Source organism: Neoarius graeffei, chromosome 25 (assembly GCF_027579695.1).
Source record: "Neoarius graeffei isolate fNeoGra1 chromosome 25, fNeoGra1.pri, whole genome shotgun sequence".
In the NCBI taxonomy this organism is placed as follows: domain Eukaryota; kingdom Metazoa; phylum Chordata; class Actinopteri; order Siluriformes; family Ariidae; genus Neoarius; species Neoarius graeffei.
The window spans coordinates 5,419,513-5,437,776 of record NC_083593.1 but is presented as its reverse complement, the minus strand read 5'-3'; positions in this window follow the sequence as shown (position 1 = coordinate 5,437,776).

The window sequence follows — 18,264 nt, the reverse complement described above, 5'->3', positions numbered from 1 at the left end:
TGATCACCTCACGATATACTAAACCCAGTCTGGACTCCTACAGCCACACACACCAGACATGCTCAGAGGAAAAAAAAACAAGACGACAGAGTCATCTATATCCCCTGCCCTATATACCAATTATACACCAAGTTTGAAGATACTGTCACATTTTTCAAGTTCTGCTGCAGGAAACCAACCCTACCTCTTTACACTGACCTCAGCAGCCCATGGCATAAACCCACCGGACCTTTGGTCCAGGTGAGCTAAAAATTCTCACATTTCTTAGTATAAAAATGCACATACATTACTTAAATCAACACATATACCAACTTTCAAGACCATACCACTCAGTTGTCAAGTTCTGCTCCGGAACACAAACCTACCCCTCAGACTAACCTAAGAGACCAAGTCTGAAATTGTTTCCATGGAAACATGAAAAATTTAAATTTCTCAAATGTCTTAAGGCACATCTACATCACATTGTTAACATGTATACCAAGTTCCAAATCTGTATCATGAATAGTTTTGGATATATGCTCTGGAAACGAACATTGCTCTTAGAAACGAAGTCAAAATCTATATTTTTTATGTATAAATTAGAAAAATACTTTTTTTCAAAAATCCAAAATAGCAAAAGGCATCAGTTCACATGTTGCTTGATATGTATACAAAGTTTCATGAAGATATCTTCAGTAGTTTTAAAGATATGGCCCGGAAATGAAAACGTGACCGGACAGACGGATGCCGTTTCTGTATCCCCCACCAAACTTCGTTTGGGCGGGGGATTAAAACAAAGTTTCTCAGGGTTCTAAACTGTACCACTCCTTGTTGCTGTACCCTCAAGCTCAAAGCGGGATGATGACTCATAAAGGAAGCACATTCTGAATGTTTCTAAATCCAGGATTTATCATAATCCCAAACAAAAAGCAACAGGTTGTGGATTTGGTTGTCATTTGGAGAAGACAAACGTCCTTGCTAAGTCACACATGGTGAGCACACTGCTTGGGATTTGAAGCCTTGGCACCATGCTTAATGACTAACAAAACAATATTTTGCAGAGGTTCACAAACTTAACTGTAAAAAATAATATTTTATGAACAGTCCAGTTATTAGCTCATCCGGCCGACAGGTGATGAGCTTATGTCACCATGTGTTGTTCATCGTCTGTCCATCATCGTCCATATTTCATGAATATTACTTCTCTCAATTCTTCACCGATTTTTATTCTTTTTGGCAGGAAGGTAGCTCTGGCTGGAGTGCATATAACTTCTACCTAAACTTGCATAATTGCAATTAATAATAAAGATATGGAGTAATTAAGCCCTAACGAGCAGTTTTTACACAAATTGCTTCTTCTCCCTTAATTCTTCACCGATGTTGATTCTTTTTGGCAGGAAGGTAGGGGTACGTAGGGTGCATATAACTTCTACCCAGATTTGCTTAATTACAATTATTAACAAAGTTATCATCTGTAACCGCTTATCCTGTGCAGGGTCGCGGGCAAGCTGGAGCCTATCCCAGCTGACAATGGGCAAGAGGTGGGGTACACCCTGGACAAGTCGCCAGGTCATCGCAGGACTGACACATAGACACACACAACTATTCACACCTACGGTCAATTTAGAGCCACCAATTAAACTAACCTGCATGTCTTTGGACTGTGGGGGAAACCAGAGCACCCAGAACAACATGCAAATTAAACACAGAAAGGCCCCCATTGGCCACTGGGCTTGAACCCAGAACCTTCTTGCTGAGAGGTGAAAGTGCTAACCACTACACCACCGTGCAACCAGTTATGTTAAATTAGTCCAGTTATGGACTAATTAAGCCTTAATGAGCAGTTCAACCAAGAAAAAAAAAAAACCCGCTGCTTCTAGGTCAATTCCTTGCCGTTTTGGATTCTTTCTGGCAAATAAGTAAGTATTCCTAGGAGGTATATAGCTTCTATATATATAACTTGTATATAGCTTGCAACATTTATTGCTCAACGTAGCCCACTTCAGATTGTTCCTTCTGGACTAGACGAGGCCGGAATGAGCTACACCATCATTGACGGTCTCATTCCAGTATTAGGCTCATTAAATTCTGTACTATAATATTTTGCCCATTTATTTGATACCAGCTGACATTTTTTGTCAACTGCGAACATCCTGTTGACATTATTTATACACTAATTAGAGTTACTGAGGTTTGTATGAAACTATTTTAGTTCCAATTTGTCAGTCAAAAGAGGCAAATAAACAACTTGATAATGATTATAATAAACATTCATGGTGAGTTACTATAACAAAATTATAAAAAATATGGTGAAATCCCACGTCTGTGCTTCATGGAACCAACATTGAGAACCATGGCTCTCGAGTGCTATCTTGAGTGTTACCCTGTGTGACTGATATACAATAAATGCAGTATATTTTTATTTCTTCTCCAGATTCTCCGGTTTGCCTCCCCCCTCCCAAAAACACTCATCCAGCTGAGCTGATGGGCTGGCATCCTGTCCAGGATGAAGTCCTGCCTGACATCCAGTGCTCCCAGGATAGACTGTAGATCCACCATGACTCTGACCAGAATAAAGGGGTTACAGAAGAATCAGTGAATGACCTACGAGCTGGCAGAACGTCTGGGAAACCCAACACGCTCATGTCCTGTTGTGATGCAGTAAATTTCAGTTATTTGTCATTCAAATGAATTAATCTTTTTATCCTAGGAGACTACAAACTTTTGTACCTGACTATCCTGGAAATATTTTTCAACATGAAAATCTCTCACGGGGCGGCACGGTGGTGTAGTGGTTAGCGCTGTCGCCTCACAGCAAGAAGGTCCGGGTTCGAGCCCCGGGGCCGGCGAGGGCCTTTCTGTGTGGAGTTTGCATGTTCTCCCCGTGTCCGCGTGGGTTTCCTCCGGGTGCTCCGGTTTCCCCCACAGTCCAAAGACATGCAGGTTAGGTTAACTGGTGACTCTAAATTGAGCGTAGGTGTGAATGTGAGTGTGAATGGTTGTCTGTGTCTATGTGTCAGCCCTGTGATGACCTGGCGACTTGTCCAGGGTGTACCCCGCCTTTCGCCCGTAGTCAGCTGGGATAGGCTCCAGCTTGCCTGTGACCCTGTAGAAGGATAAAGCGGCTAGAGATAATGAGATGAGAAAATCTCTCACAAAAATAAGTTAGGCAGCATGTGACTAAAATTGATTTCATTCTTCTTTTGTTAAAAGATGTTTACATGGTCTGTAACTGAGAGAAAAACCTCCAGCGCTGAGACTTCTGTATTTGTGAACACAACAAAATGTTTTCTCTGGCAGAAAATAAACTCTGTGATGGAGAAAGCTCTCAGGACTGCACTCCACTTCATTTTGCCGAGCATGTGGCCCACACAGGAATGAGAGGGACTCTAATGAGGGCCGACGTGTTGTTACACCTCACACTGCTGCAGCAGTCCCTCGGATGACGTGTCCCCTTATTAGAGAACAAAATGTCACCCAGCTCGGGACGATATAAACACAGACACTGTCGGTTTTTCTTGCTCCTTGTCCCAGTATCATCAGTATCACTTTTATTCACCAGTGCCTGGAATTTGTCTTTGCATGAATGACTCAGCTTATCACCAAAAAAATAAACAGCAAAATAACTCTTGTTTTTACAAATATATAGCATGCTTCAGTACATTATATAGTATATACGTGTGAGTTAGGAATAAAATGTTTCCTCTGTGTGATGATGGAAAACTAACTGCACCGACACTGGAGACTCCTTCCATGAACGTTATATAAACATCTTGTAAGGGGGGGAAAAAAAATCACCATATCAATAATGATAATCATTTGCAGTTCGTCGAATCAACGATGACTGTTCTATAGTTGGTCCCATTCTAACTTCTGATCAAAGTCCTCCAGGAGGATCTGTCATTTACCTGGGACTGCTATCAAGGTGTATCGATACCGTTCCTCTTCATGTTCCTCTTCGCAATATCTTTGAATCTCAGATGTGGTCTTCCCTGATCCCTCTTCCCATTAAAAAGTCGGGAGTACAATATTTGTCTTGGCAGTCGATGATGTTCCATCCTATGAACATTTCCAAGCCATCTCGGGTTCTTTTCAATGAGCATCTTCTCCAGAATCATTTCACAGAGCTGCACGCAAGTCAAGTTTAAAGTGCAGCTAGCTTTTGCCAAACTACAAACACTCTCTCAGCAAACAGAAATGCAGTCCAGTGGGTAAGGACAGGCCGAGACATGCTGGCATTTATGTTTGCTGTGGTGGGGGACCAGAAGATAGGTTTATTTATCCCTGCTCTTAGGTGATGCCACAGTGCACCTGACTGGGGTGGTCCACCACAGACCTGAAGACAGCTCTTGTATTTGGTTCTGCCAGGATGTCCACTCTCACCTTCCTCACATAGGCAAGCCAAGTGGGGCAACCAGTTTAGTCGCCAGTTACTCAACTCTACTGAAGCAGATTCTACCAGATTACATGTTACCAGTAGCAGGCAAGCTATGACCTGAAATGTTCATGTAAGCTTCATCTAACACTCCTTTAACGTTTACATCATGTTCATCTAACTTTCATCTAACGCTCCTCTAACATTTATCTAATGTTCATCTAACGCTCCTCTAACAGTTTTCAAATGTTCCTCTCACCTTCATCTAACGCTCCTTTAACATTTTTCGAATGTTCATCTCACCCTCCTCTAACATTTTTCGAATGTTCATCTCACCCTCCTCTAATGTTTATCTCACCTTGATCTATCATTCCTCTTACATTTATCTCACCTTGATCTATCACTCTTCTAACGTTTATCCCACCTTGATCTAACACTAACATTTATCTCACCTTGATCTAACGCTCCTCTAACATTTATCTAATGTTTGTCTAACATTCCTCTAACATTTATCTAATGTTCATCTCCCCTTCATCTAGTGTTCCTCTAACATTTATCTAATGCTCATCTAACCTTGATCTAATGTTCCCGTAACGTTTATCTAACTTTAATGTAAAGTTGGTCGTTGGTCCAATCAGCAGGGAGGAAGTCCACAGGTACCTGAGGGAGACGGATCGTGGAGTAACACAGTCAACATTTGGCATTGCAGAAGCTGCAACCAGCAACAACTTCAAGGTCCAAATCAAAACAAACACACAAACATCATTCCATCATTATGAGGAAATTGACATGATGAAAAGATTCTTCTTCCTCTTCGATCAAGGATTATACTGTATGCTTTTCTTTATTAGGTACATAACAGGGTTCTTTTAATCGGTTTGTATTTTGTCTTGGATTACATGGCGCATCGTCCATACACATCCCTGTGAATGAGCTGTTGCTATAGAAACTAGCACGAGACTGAAACCTTTTACGGTTTTTAGAATGTCGCTCTTGATGAACCCTCAAAGGTTGTACATACAGCCACTTTACAAAATGTTATAGTTAAGAGTATTACCTTATCCTTTGAGGAGGCTAAGAACTAATTAATGATACAAAGGACTCCGTGAAGAACCCTTTTGTGAGTAAAGTAAACTTGGTGTCTAAGACATGCAAGGATATGAAAAGTAAATGACAGGTACGCTTGGCAGGTAGTGTACATCAGTCTACGTACTCCTCAGTATACATGAAGTGTAGTTGAATAAAGGTTTTCTCTCATAAGGAAATGGAGGGGGACAGGATTTGTGAAGTGCATCAGTCTCACTTTATGTTGCTGAGGAGAGAAACTGTACGAACCAGACATTCGTTCTACATCAACTGTACGTTATCTCATCAGTTCCAGTTACTAGATATGTCATATCTGCAAATTTCAGCTTTACTGAAGGTGCCTAGTTAAAATCCACCAAAATTAGGTGCTGCATCGTTCACATCATCGCTGATTAACCTGAGGTCTAGACAAGCAGCAGTGTAATAAATAGTTAATTTACTACAAGTGTTCATTTTAAAATGTATGTAAATTAGGGAGATTGTACATATTGATGTAGACAGAAAGACATTTTCAAGTCTATCTCCTTTTCTTCAGCTCTGTTAGTGAAATATTTTGCAGACATCTTGTTGCCTAATGAGGAAGGGAAAGTGGCAGGTCCTCCTGGTATTCAGGGGTTGAGGATTTTAAGGATCACATCACACATCACATTATCTCTAGCCGCTTTATCCTTCTACAGGGTCGCAGGCAAGCTGGAGCCTATCCCAGCTGACTACGGGCGAAAGGCGGGGTACACCCTGGACAAGTCGCCAGGTCATCACAGGGCTGACACACAGACACAGACAACCATTCACACTCACATTCACACCTACGGTCAATTTAGAGTCACCAGTTAACCTAACCTGCATGTCTTTGGACTGTGGGGGAAACCGGAGCACCTGGAGGAAACCCACGCGGACACGGGGAGAACATGCAAACTCCACACAGAAAGGCCCTCGCCGGCCCCGGGGCTCGAACCCAGGACCTTCTTGCTGTGAGGCGACAGCGCTAACCACTACACCACCGTGCCGCCCGATTTTAAGGATGTGTCTTGCAAATATTTTGTATTCAAATCTGCCAAACTGATCGAAAAAAAAATACACAGAAATTGTAATGAGCTACACATTTCCACCTTTACTGAAACAGACAAGCTGCAGCTTCAAACCCTGCCTCTTCCTATTATTTAAACTGTATTTAGCTTTGCATACAAGTAATGGCTGCGTTCGAAACAGAAGATTGCTGGCTTTTTGTCTGGTTGCCGTAATAGACAATTGTCTTATAAGGCGGGATTTTCAACAGAAGGCATCTTCTAAGGACACTCGTTTCGAACAACGATCTTAAAACGCATTTATGGTACTGTGTGAAATCAGCACTCTGTGTAACTAAACCAAAGAGCTGCTTGGTTGACAGATGGCTCACAAATCATATCAAACAAATCTGTTTGGTTCGAGTAACACAGGGTTATAAGACAAGACGGTCAATGACAGTGTAGCTCACTCCAGCCCCGTCTAGTCCAGAAGGAACAATCTAAAGTGGGCCACCTTGCGCAATAAAATGTTGCAAGCCATATACACACACACACACACACACACACACATATATGTATGTATGTATGTATGTATGTATGTACGTGTGTATATATATGTATGTGCATGCATAGATAGATAGATAGATAGATAGATAGATAGATAGATAGATAGATAGATAGATAGATAGATAGATAGATGCATGCATGCATGCATGCATGCATATATACTGTATTGGTCCAAATAGATGCGCAGTGCGCGAACGCAAGACCATTTGCATGCGCGTCTATTATGTACCAAACACCTAGGTTCCAAACGAATATCGGTCGATGGGCATGTTTTCATTTCCGAAACGTTATGATCAGCTCGAAGAGGTTTTGACAGTTTCTGAATTGTAATCACCACCCAATAGGAAGCAACGACCGCGCATGCACATGAAGAAGATCCATGGCTGCCAAGTTTGAGTTGGATTTGTGTGTGCAAGGTTTTCATGTTTACCAACACGTGTGGAAACCAGAAATAGGTGAAACATTGCAGTGTTGAATAGAAGAAAATCCACTTGATAAAAACACTGTCGCTGTTGTTCGCCAGGATAAAACTGTAGGCCAAGTCCCCAAAGAACAAAGTGTGCCGGTATTTCATTGCCCGGGGTGGGCAATGAAATAGTTGCCGTCATCGGTAAACGGCGGAATACAGGTGTCGGACTCGAAATTCCCACACAATGTACATTTACTGGTGTGCCTGGAGATGTTATTCAACTGACAAAATTGTTGAGGTGAACGATTCAAACTGACAATCTACACTGTTGTTGACTATTTTTGGTTCGAGTGCAGCCAGGACGGCTTGCCATCATTGATGGAATAATGAATTCTGAATTATACCAGCGAATTCTAAAGGAAAATGTCAGGACATCTGTCCATGAACTGAATCTCAAGAGAAGGTGGGTCATGCACCAAGACAACGACCCTAAGCACACAAGTCTACGTGAACCCGTAGATAAGTTTGATAGTGTTTGAAGTGTTTGGTTGCTTGGTACATGTAGATCCTGTACGGTAGTAAACAACTGATGTTTCCATATTAAAAATGATGTCGTTTGAAATACTTCAACTAGTCTTGCATGTATATGTCAGTTGATATTTTGTTGCGGGTAGAGAATACTGTATTCTTATTGTGTGATAATATTGAGTTCATCCAAAGTGCCATTTTAATATTTTACATTATTGTCCAGAGTGCCATTTGATATTCTGTATTACGCTAGTCTTCATATGTGGGTGTTATCCAAAGCGTCAATAGATATTTTGTTTCGGGGTACACCACACGCTTATGTTTACATTTGTTTTCATTTGAAGTGCCATTGTACGTTTTGTTACAAGTTGATGTACTGCTACGAGTGTAATATTTTAATACATGCACATGTTCGAGTTTGTTAATGAACAAAAATTTGAGCATAAAAAATAAATACAGGTTTTTTTCCATGGAATTGTTCACAAAGAATTGATAAAGTATAGTCTACGGGGAAAATCTCTGGGGGGAATTACAAAATCGCGCGGGATTTTTTTCGTAAATAGGGGGCGCTCTTCTATTAGGGCGCGCTCTTCTATTAGGACCAATACCGTATGCATATATGTACACACATATATATGCGCATATATTTCACTCTGACACCCAACTTTTTTGAACATTATTAAAAATTTATTCTCGACAATCGTTTCGGCCTTCTTCAGTGTCATAAAAAAACTAAAAAAATTACATAGTGCTATGGGCTTGGTCTTCTCATCTCATTATCTCTAGCCGCTTTATCCTTCTACAGGGTCGCAGGCAAGCTGGAGCCTATCCCAGCTGACTACGGGCGAAAGGCGGGGTTCACCCTGGACAAGTCGCCAGGTCATCACAGGGCTGACACATAGACACAGACAACCATTCACACTCACACCTACGGTCAATTTAGAGTCACCAGTCAACCTAACCTGCATGTCTTTGGACTGTGGGGGAAACCGGAGCACCCAGAGGAAACCCACGCGGACACGGGGAGAACATGTAAACTCCACACAGAAAGGCCCTCGCCGGCCCCGGGGCTCGAACCCAGGACCTTCTTGCTGTGAGGCGACAGCGCTAACCACTAGACCACCGTGCCGCCCGGGCTTGGTCTTATATATACAAAATTGTGAATTCTTTAAAATTTTAAATAAAGGACAGACAAAAATAAACTATTAATTACAATTTAATAATTAAATATTGTTTAAAAAATGCGATTTTTAGATTTATATTCTTTTTCATTCTTTTTTTAAAAATCGCATTTTTTAAACGATACTTAATTATTAAATTATGTAATTAATAGGGGTGGCATGGTGGTGTAGTGGTTAGCGCTGTCGCCTCACAGCAAGAAGGTTCTGGGTTCGAGCCCCGTGGCCGGCGAGGGCCTTTCTGTGCGGAGTTTGCATGTTCTCCCCGTGTCCGCGTGGGTTTCCTCCGGGTGCTCCGGTTTCCCCCACAGTCCAAAGACATGCAGGTTAGGTTAACTGGTGACTCTAAATTGACCGTAGGTGTGAGTTTGAATGGTTGTCTGTGTCTATGTGTCAGCCCTGTGATGACCTGGCGACTTGTCCAGGGTGTACCCCGCCTTTCGCCCGTAGTCAGCTGGGATAGGCTCCAGCTTGCCTGCGACCCTGTAGAACAGGATAAAGCGGCTAGAGATAATGAGATGAGATGTAATTACTAGTTTATTTTTGTCTATGTCCTTTATTTAAAATTTTAAAGAATTCACAATTTTGTATATATAAGACCAAACCCATAGCACTATGTAATTTTTTAGTTTTTTATGACACTGAAGAAGGTCGAAACGTTTGTCGAGAATAAATTTTTAATAATGTTCAAAAGTTGGGTGTCAGAGTGAAATTTTTCTATTCTACATTATCTATATCTACACTGCTAGGACCCATGGTATCCTCTGGATCCTTTTGGACAGACTGGTTGCTGGCTGACAGAGACTTTTTACTCTACTTATATATACACACATATATATATTAGTGCTGTCAAGCGATTAAAATATTTAATCGTGATTAATGTCGCGACTGTCATAGTTAACTCGCGATTAATCGCAATTTAATCGCACATTTTTGTCACATGAAAAACCATTGTAAATTCTCTTATCAGCATAAAAAAGTGAATGGGCTTGCTCACCGTTTGAACTACGGGGGTACTCGGGGGATCCGAGATCCCCTGAAACAAACATGAGATCCCTTGAAAACATGATTTGGGAAATGTTGGGGGGTCTCTAAAATATTGGCAAAATGATGTTTATTGACATAGCAATCGTGTGTAACGGGAAGCATTTGCATATCCGAAGTGAGCGCGCGATGGAGATCCGCGCTCTGACACAAGCGCAAGCACCCCCCCAAGGGAAAAAAAAGGGACCCCCCGAAAATATCGGCATAGTTCGAACACTGGTTGTACCAATGTGTTTTTTTTTTTTTTTTATTGCAGAGCATAACACGTCTTGTCACAGCCACTGCAAAGTGGGGCTGGAGCCGCCGATGGGAAAACGAAACCTAAGCCGAGCACCGTGGCTCTTCGGGGGAGGGCAGAGGACTCTGGCTGTGCAGGGCGTGGCATCATGTCACAGAGCATTAATCTTGCGATAAAAAAATTATCGCCGTTAAAATTGAGTCAAGTTAACGCGTTAATAACGCGACATTTTTGACAGCACTAATATATATATATATATATATATATATATATATATATATATATATACACACACACACACACACACACACATATATATACATACACACACACATATATACAAATATATATACACACACACATATACAAATATATATATATATATATGTGTGTGTGTGTGTGTGTGTGTGTGTGTATATACACACACACACACACACACACACACACACACAATATATATATATATACACACACACACACACATATATATACATATACACACACATATATACACATATATATACACACACACACACATACATACATACATACATACATACATACATACACGCACTATATCCTCCCTAGGAATACTGACCTATTTGCCAGAACGAATCCAAAACCGCAAGGAATTGACCAAGAAGAAGTGATTTTTATTGAACTGCTCATTAAGGCTTAATTAGTCCATAACTTCATTAATAATTGTAATTAAGCAAATCTGGATAGAAGTTATATGCACCCTGGGTACCCCTACCTTCCTGCCAAAAAGAATAAAACTCTGAAGACTTGAGAGAGGAGAAGTGATTTTCGTGAAATGTGGACGATGGACAACACATGCTGGTTCAAGCTCATCACCTGTTAGCCGGATGAGCTAATAATATGATGTTTATTTCTTGGTAACTTGGTAAGCCCAAAAATGTATATTTGTATACCAAATCACTTTTCTGTGAAGGTCAATCAACCCTCCTTTTTCTTTTTTTCCCATTGCTTGAGGGAGCTGCTGCACAGATTTATGGTTAATAGGCAGCATCGAAGATACATTAGATGTTGCCTTCACCTGGAGGCATCTTAGAAGACAGGAAATGAGAGTTTGATCACTCTCAAACGATCCTTGATGTCTTGCTCGACATCCTTCTGGGGTAGCAACAGTTTCCCTATTTCGAATGTATCTCGAGACAGAATGTATGAGGTCATGGACAGGATTCTTTCTGTCATATATGATTAGATTATATGATTGTAGTTCCTGAAGATAAATTAATTGCTGGATGTAACTGAGTAAAAGGTTGCATTACTGCACCGTAGCTCTAAGTCACTCTCACTGTGGAATGTTCTCATCACGTCCACCTCCAGGTTTCTTCCCACCTGTTCAGAGTCTGCCCTGGAAACACTTGCTGCAAGGCAGGAATACAACCTGGATGAGACATCAGTCCACTGAATGGCTCTGACACATAGATGTGACACAGAGGCAAATTTAGCAGAACCACTCAGTACATTTTAGAAGGTGAGTAAAGACCAGAGAACCCAGAGGAATCTCACACAGACAGTAATCAGGACATTGGATGAAGGAAATGGGAGGCAGGAACACTAACTGGTGCACCACCATGCCACTTACACTGTAAAATATGAACAGTTAATGATGCCTTTATGCTTTATTCAGGCAAGAGATTAACTGTTCATAGGTTGGAACAGTACTGTAGTGTAGTAGCTGGGTTTGGAGGATAGGATGGGACGGGACGGGACGGACAGCTTAACTCCTGAGTCTTTGAACAAGAAAAATCTGTTTCTCCAGGACTGTAACTCTTTCATTCTATGCAAGAGTAGAAAAAAAAAGTTCTGGAAGGAGACAGTGCTCAGCGTAAATGAGTGCACCCCCTTTGAAAAGTAACATTTTAAACAATATCTCAATGAACACAAACAATTTCCAAAATGTTGACAAGACAAAGTTTAATATAACATCTGTTTAACTTATAACGGGAAAGTAAGGTTAATAATAAACTTAGATTACACATTTTTCAGTTTTATTTAAGTTAGGGTGGTGCAAAAATGAGTACACTCCACAACAAAAACTACTACATCTAGTACTTTGTATGGCCTCCATGATTTTTAATGACAGCACCAAGTCTTCTAGGCATGGAATGAACGAGTTGGCGAAATTTTGCAACATCAATCTTTTTCCATTCTTCAACAATGACCTCTTTTAGTGACTGGATGCTGGATGGAGAGTGATGCTCAACTTGTCTCTTCAGAATTCCCCATAGGTGTTCGATTGGGTTCAGATCAGGAGACATACTTGGTCACTGAATCACTTTCACCCTGTTCTTCTTCAGAAATCCAACAGTGGCCTTAGATGTGTGTTTAGTCATGTTGGAAAAGTGCATGACGACCAAGGGCACGGAGTGATGGTAGCATCTTCTCTTTCAGTATAGAGCAATACGTCTGTGAATTCATGATGCCATCAGTGAAATGCAGCTCTCCGACACCAGCAGCACTCATGCAGCCTCGCATAAGGACACTGCCACCACCATGTTTCACTGTAGGCACCATGCATTTTTCTTTGTATTCCTCACCTTTGCGACGCCAAACAGTTTTGAAGCCATCAGTTCCAAAAACATTTATCTTGGTCTCATCACTCCAGAGTATAGAGTCCCAGTAGTCTTCATCTTTGTCAGCATGGGCCCTGGCAAACTCTAGGTGGGCCTTTTTGTGCCTGGGCTTTAGGAGAGGCTTCTTTCGTGGACGGCATCCATGCATGCCATTCCTCTGCAGTGTACGCTGTATTGTGTCACGGGAAATAGTCACCCCAGTTTGGTTTTCTACTTCTTTAGATAACTGCAGTGAACTTGCATGCCGATTTTCTTCAACGCTTCTCATCAGAAGACGCTCCTGTCGAGGTGTTAACTTCCGTGGACGACCTGGACGTCTCTGTGAGATGGTTGCAGTTCCATCTTTCTTAAATTTTTGTACCACTTTTGCTACAGTATTCTGACTGATGAGTAAAAGCTTTGCTGATCTTCTTGTAGCCTTCACCTTTGTGGTGTAAAGAAATTATTTTCTTTGGGGAATTCTGAAGAGAAAAGTTGAGCATCACTCTCCATCCAGCCACTAAAAAAAAAAGAGGTCATTGTTGAAGAATGGAAAAAGATTGATGTTGCAAAATGTCGCCAACTCGTTCATTCCATGCCTAGAAGACTTGGTGCTGTCATTAAAAATCATGGAGGCCATACAAAGTACTAGATGTAGTAGTTTTTGTTGTGGGGTGTACTCATTTTTGCACCACCCTAATTTGAGTAAAACTGAAAAATGTGTAATCTAAGTTTATGATTAACCTTACTTTCCCGTTATAAGTTAAACAGATGTTATATTAAACTTTGTCTTGTCAACATTTTGGAAATTGTTTGTGTTCATTGAGATATTGTTTAAAATGTTACTTTTCAAAGGGGGTGTACTCATTTACGCTCAGCACTGTACTATAAATAAAATAAAATAAAAAAAGAGGAAATTATTGACAAAATAAAAATTAATAAAATATAAAAATTAAATAATAAATAAAATAAATTAAAGCAGAAATGATTAACATCCTTTAGCCCAAAGCTTAGTTGGGCAACAGAAAATATATTGAATGACAGATAAACAAATCCAAATCCAGTGGGGGGGGGGATGCTTTGCTGTTTTAATTGCATTTACATAATGTGAAATTTCCTACTGAAGCAATTAACTGAACCATTATTCGACAAACGGCTCAGTGAGCTTTGTCAACATTCAAAAGAACCGGCCATTGCCATTATCTGCCGTTTTGACTAATTATAGAGATAAATGAAATTCATTTTTCTCGCCTTTCCAATTGACCAAATAATCAGAGACTATTTGTTTTATTGTCTGCTTTTTACAGAGATAGCAAGTAATTGCTAATCTGTAAAGGGAACAAGCCACAAGCATGTGCTCTCTCTCTCTCATTTTTAACATTCATTCTTTCAAATTAACAAGCATTAAGTTGTTGCAATCTTCTCTCGGAAATTAGCTTGGTTACCAGAACCATTGTGGTTGGACTCAGGGAGGAGAGTTTATAGAAGGAGGAAGTGAGAATAACAGCACCTGCCACAGCGACAGGAAATGTGCCATGCACCCATTATGACAGGGAGAAGAAATACAGCTTTAATATACTCCCCTTCAACATAATCAAATTTCCTTTAATAAAAGAAAGACGAAGCTGGGGGTATTTTTGACGGGTTGTGGAGGAGGAATAACATTGTGCATCTGCCGAGCCTCATGGCTGTGACAGGCCGTCACGGATCTGTACCTTGAAAGATTAGACGTTTGTTTAAATATAATGAATTATTGAACTATTGTATTTGTGTATGCGTGCGTCATGCTAGCATGTATAGGGGAGGTGCTCCTGTGATGTTTCCATGGCTGGAGTTGTGTGTCGTGCTCACGGTGGCTTTGGGCAGAGAAAAAGATGGCGTCACATCGATAAGTAGTGAGACTATTTTAACAGTTATTCCACGTAAGCGAGTCGTACCTGAGCTGATAGCCGACGAGGTGCATAGCACAGAGTTGGCTATAAGCTATGTACGACGAGATTGAGTGGAATAACTGTTTTATTCTATCCACATTCACTGGATTTTGAGAAAGAGCATTTTATAAAAGCTTTATACAAAAATGTCTGACAAAATAATTTCCGCTTAAAATGTAAACAAACCGGTGAAATGACTAACAGTTTGTGAAAACTGCAATAATTCTCATCTCATTACCTCAAGCCGCTTTATCCTTCTACAGGGTCGCAGGCAAGCTGGAGCCTATCCCAGCTGACTACGGGCGAAAGGCGGGGTACACCCTGGACAAGTCGCCAGGTCATCACAGGGCTGACACATAGACACAGACAACCATTCACACTCACATTCACACCTACGCTCAATTTAGAGTCACCAGTTAACCTAACCTGCATGTCTTTGGACTGTGGGGGAAACCGGAGCACCCGGAGGAAACCCACGCGGACACGGGGAGAACATGCAAACTCCGCACAGAAAGGCCCTCGCCGGCCCCGGGGCTCAAACCCAGGACCTTCTTGCTGTGAGGCGACAGCGCTAACCACTACACCACCGTGCCGCCCAAATGCAATAATCTCATTATCTCTAGCTGCTTTATCCTTCTACAGGGTCGCAGGCAAGCTGGAGCCTATCCCAGCTGACTATGGGCGAAAGGCGGGGTACACCCTGGACAAGTCGCCAGGTCATCACAGGGCTGACACATAGACACAGACAACCATTCACACTCTCATTCACACCTACGGTCAATTTAGAGTCACCAGTTAACCTAACCTGCATGTCTTTGGACTGTGGGGGAAACCGGAGCACCCGGAGGAAACCCACGCGGACACGGGGAGAACATGCAAACTCCGCACAGAAAGGCCCTCACCGGCCCCGGGGCTCGAACCCAGGACCTTCTTGCTGTGAGGCGACAGCGCTAACCACTACACCACCGTGCCGCCCAAATGCAATAATTCTTGAAAAAAAAAAATATATATATATATATATATATATATATATATATATATATATATATATATATATATATACATACACACACACACACACACACACAGTGAACAAGAACATTTGAAAAGAATATTTTATATAAAATCTTCTTCCTATCAAATACTTTAATTCCATTTTTTTTGGGGGGGGGGGTCCTCCTTTAGAATTTTTTTGGTGGTTGGCAGGCTTGCAGTACTCAAGTCTGACTCGTGCCCCAATTTTAAGGACTCATGACTCGACTTGGACTTCAGCACTGATGACTCAGACTTGGACTCGTCCATTAACTGTATTTGGACTCGTAAATTGGAGACAAGGACTTGGATTTTTTCTTTATTTTTGTAACATGCCATAATAATTTGCACAAGATATTTATATCTACATTCATTTTTGTACTAATTTCAGGCAAGAGTGTCACACCTGCGTGCTTTGGTGCGTGCATCAGATAGACTGTGCGCTCCGGACAGCGCATGGTAGTTTGCGAAGTATTGAGCTGCATTGCTGACACGTTACTGAGCCTTATTTCCTTGTTTGGTTTCCTGATCCCTGATTTCCTGTTTCTCATCTTTGATTCTGCCGAGTCTACGATAGCCTGTTTGTTCCTCGTTCGACCTGTTGCCTGTTTCAGTTTTACGATTTTGCCTGCCATTCTGGATTGTTTACCTGTCTTCACCTGTAATTAAACACATCTTCTGCACTTACATCAGTCCCCAAACCATCTCTGACAGAATACTTCACACTCCCTGACAAAGAAAATGCACATTCACCTGTTTATGTGTCATGTTCAGGAACAAACTAATGTTAACGGTACTAAAACAGCCACCGTCAAATGGTGCGGTTGGAGTCTTGTTCTTGGACTTGACTCTGATCAGTAGTGGACTCGACCAATGGGGACTTGAGACTGGGCTCGGACTTGAGGTTTAGTGACTCGGCTACAACACTGGTGGTTGGTAAACCAACTGAAAGGTGCATACAGCCACCGACTGGGCTGGCGTGTGGGACAGGAGATATTGGGGGGAGACCTATATTATTTTAGCCATTTATGTTTCTTTTAAATACTTGATAATTTTTAGGGTTTTGTTTTACAGTAGAATTTTTTATTTCATCCTTGATTGGTTCAGCAACACGCTCGGCCATTTTGTTTTTTTCTACTCATAGTATATGAGCTGATATCCTAGGAATAGAGTAGCCAATCAGAGCATGCAATTGCTCATATCCAGTGAATGTGGATAGAATAAAGAACATTATACCACAGTGCAGTTTAATGCTCAATTCTGAATGGTCAGGTGGTGTTGATTCATTGTATACATGCAAGATTTCTTAACCATTACTGCTTCTATAATAAGGGCTCATTCACAGGGACGAGCCTGTGAGTTAAAAAAGTGTGGCGTTGACATCGTGGTGAATGTTTTTGTAAGAAGGCATTAGCATTTATGAAAGCAGTGTCCAGCGTCAGCGCTTTCTAACAGCTCTGTAATTTTACATTTTCCAGCATGGGAATGTTTTTAGAATGGAGAGATTTGCAGGTTCTTGGTAACATGACAATAAGTACTAAATATAATGCAAGTGATCCCAGGAACTAACTTGTTTCGCAGATGTTCCACAAAATTACATGTAATAAACAAAAAAGTTCCAGTTGTTGCACTGTTACACCGTAGCTGACCAACTGTCATTCGATTGACATTTTATTGAACAATAGAAATTCCAGTGTGGTTCAAATAAAATGTTATTCAGATCAACAGATATTTTTATATGCATCTCTGTAGGAAAGTCTTTACAAATCTGTCATCCTTACAGAAATATGCAGCATATTATGAAAAAAAAAGATGTTCTTTGTTTAGCCTGTTTGGCCAAAATAACACATATGAACTGATTTCCTTTGCAAATTTCTTCCCCCCCCCACAGTTCAATAGCTGTGTCACTGCATGGCCCGAGGCCATGACCGCCATATAAAATGTAATATAATGGCACTGTAGACACACCACTTCCTGTCCCTTTTCTTTCTCCTGCTGTCTCACTAAAGTTGGTTCTGTTATTGATGGCACCACTCACAGCATTTATCTAAATGTTCTAAAGTGTCAGGGACTGTTATTACAGAAGAATCGGCTGCACCAGTGTCTGCGAGACAGGAAAAGGCCGTGTGCTTCACCCTGGACGGCTCCCTCCATCAGCCACGGATCACAGCCATCTCATCAGGTGAATTAATCCTGGCTTCCTGTCATAATATTGGATTTATGAGATGTGAGCTAATCACAGCCACTGCCTGAGGTCTCCTCTCCTCTCCTGACTAAAATGGGACCAGTGGGTGAGTTAAAGAAGAGAGAA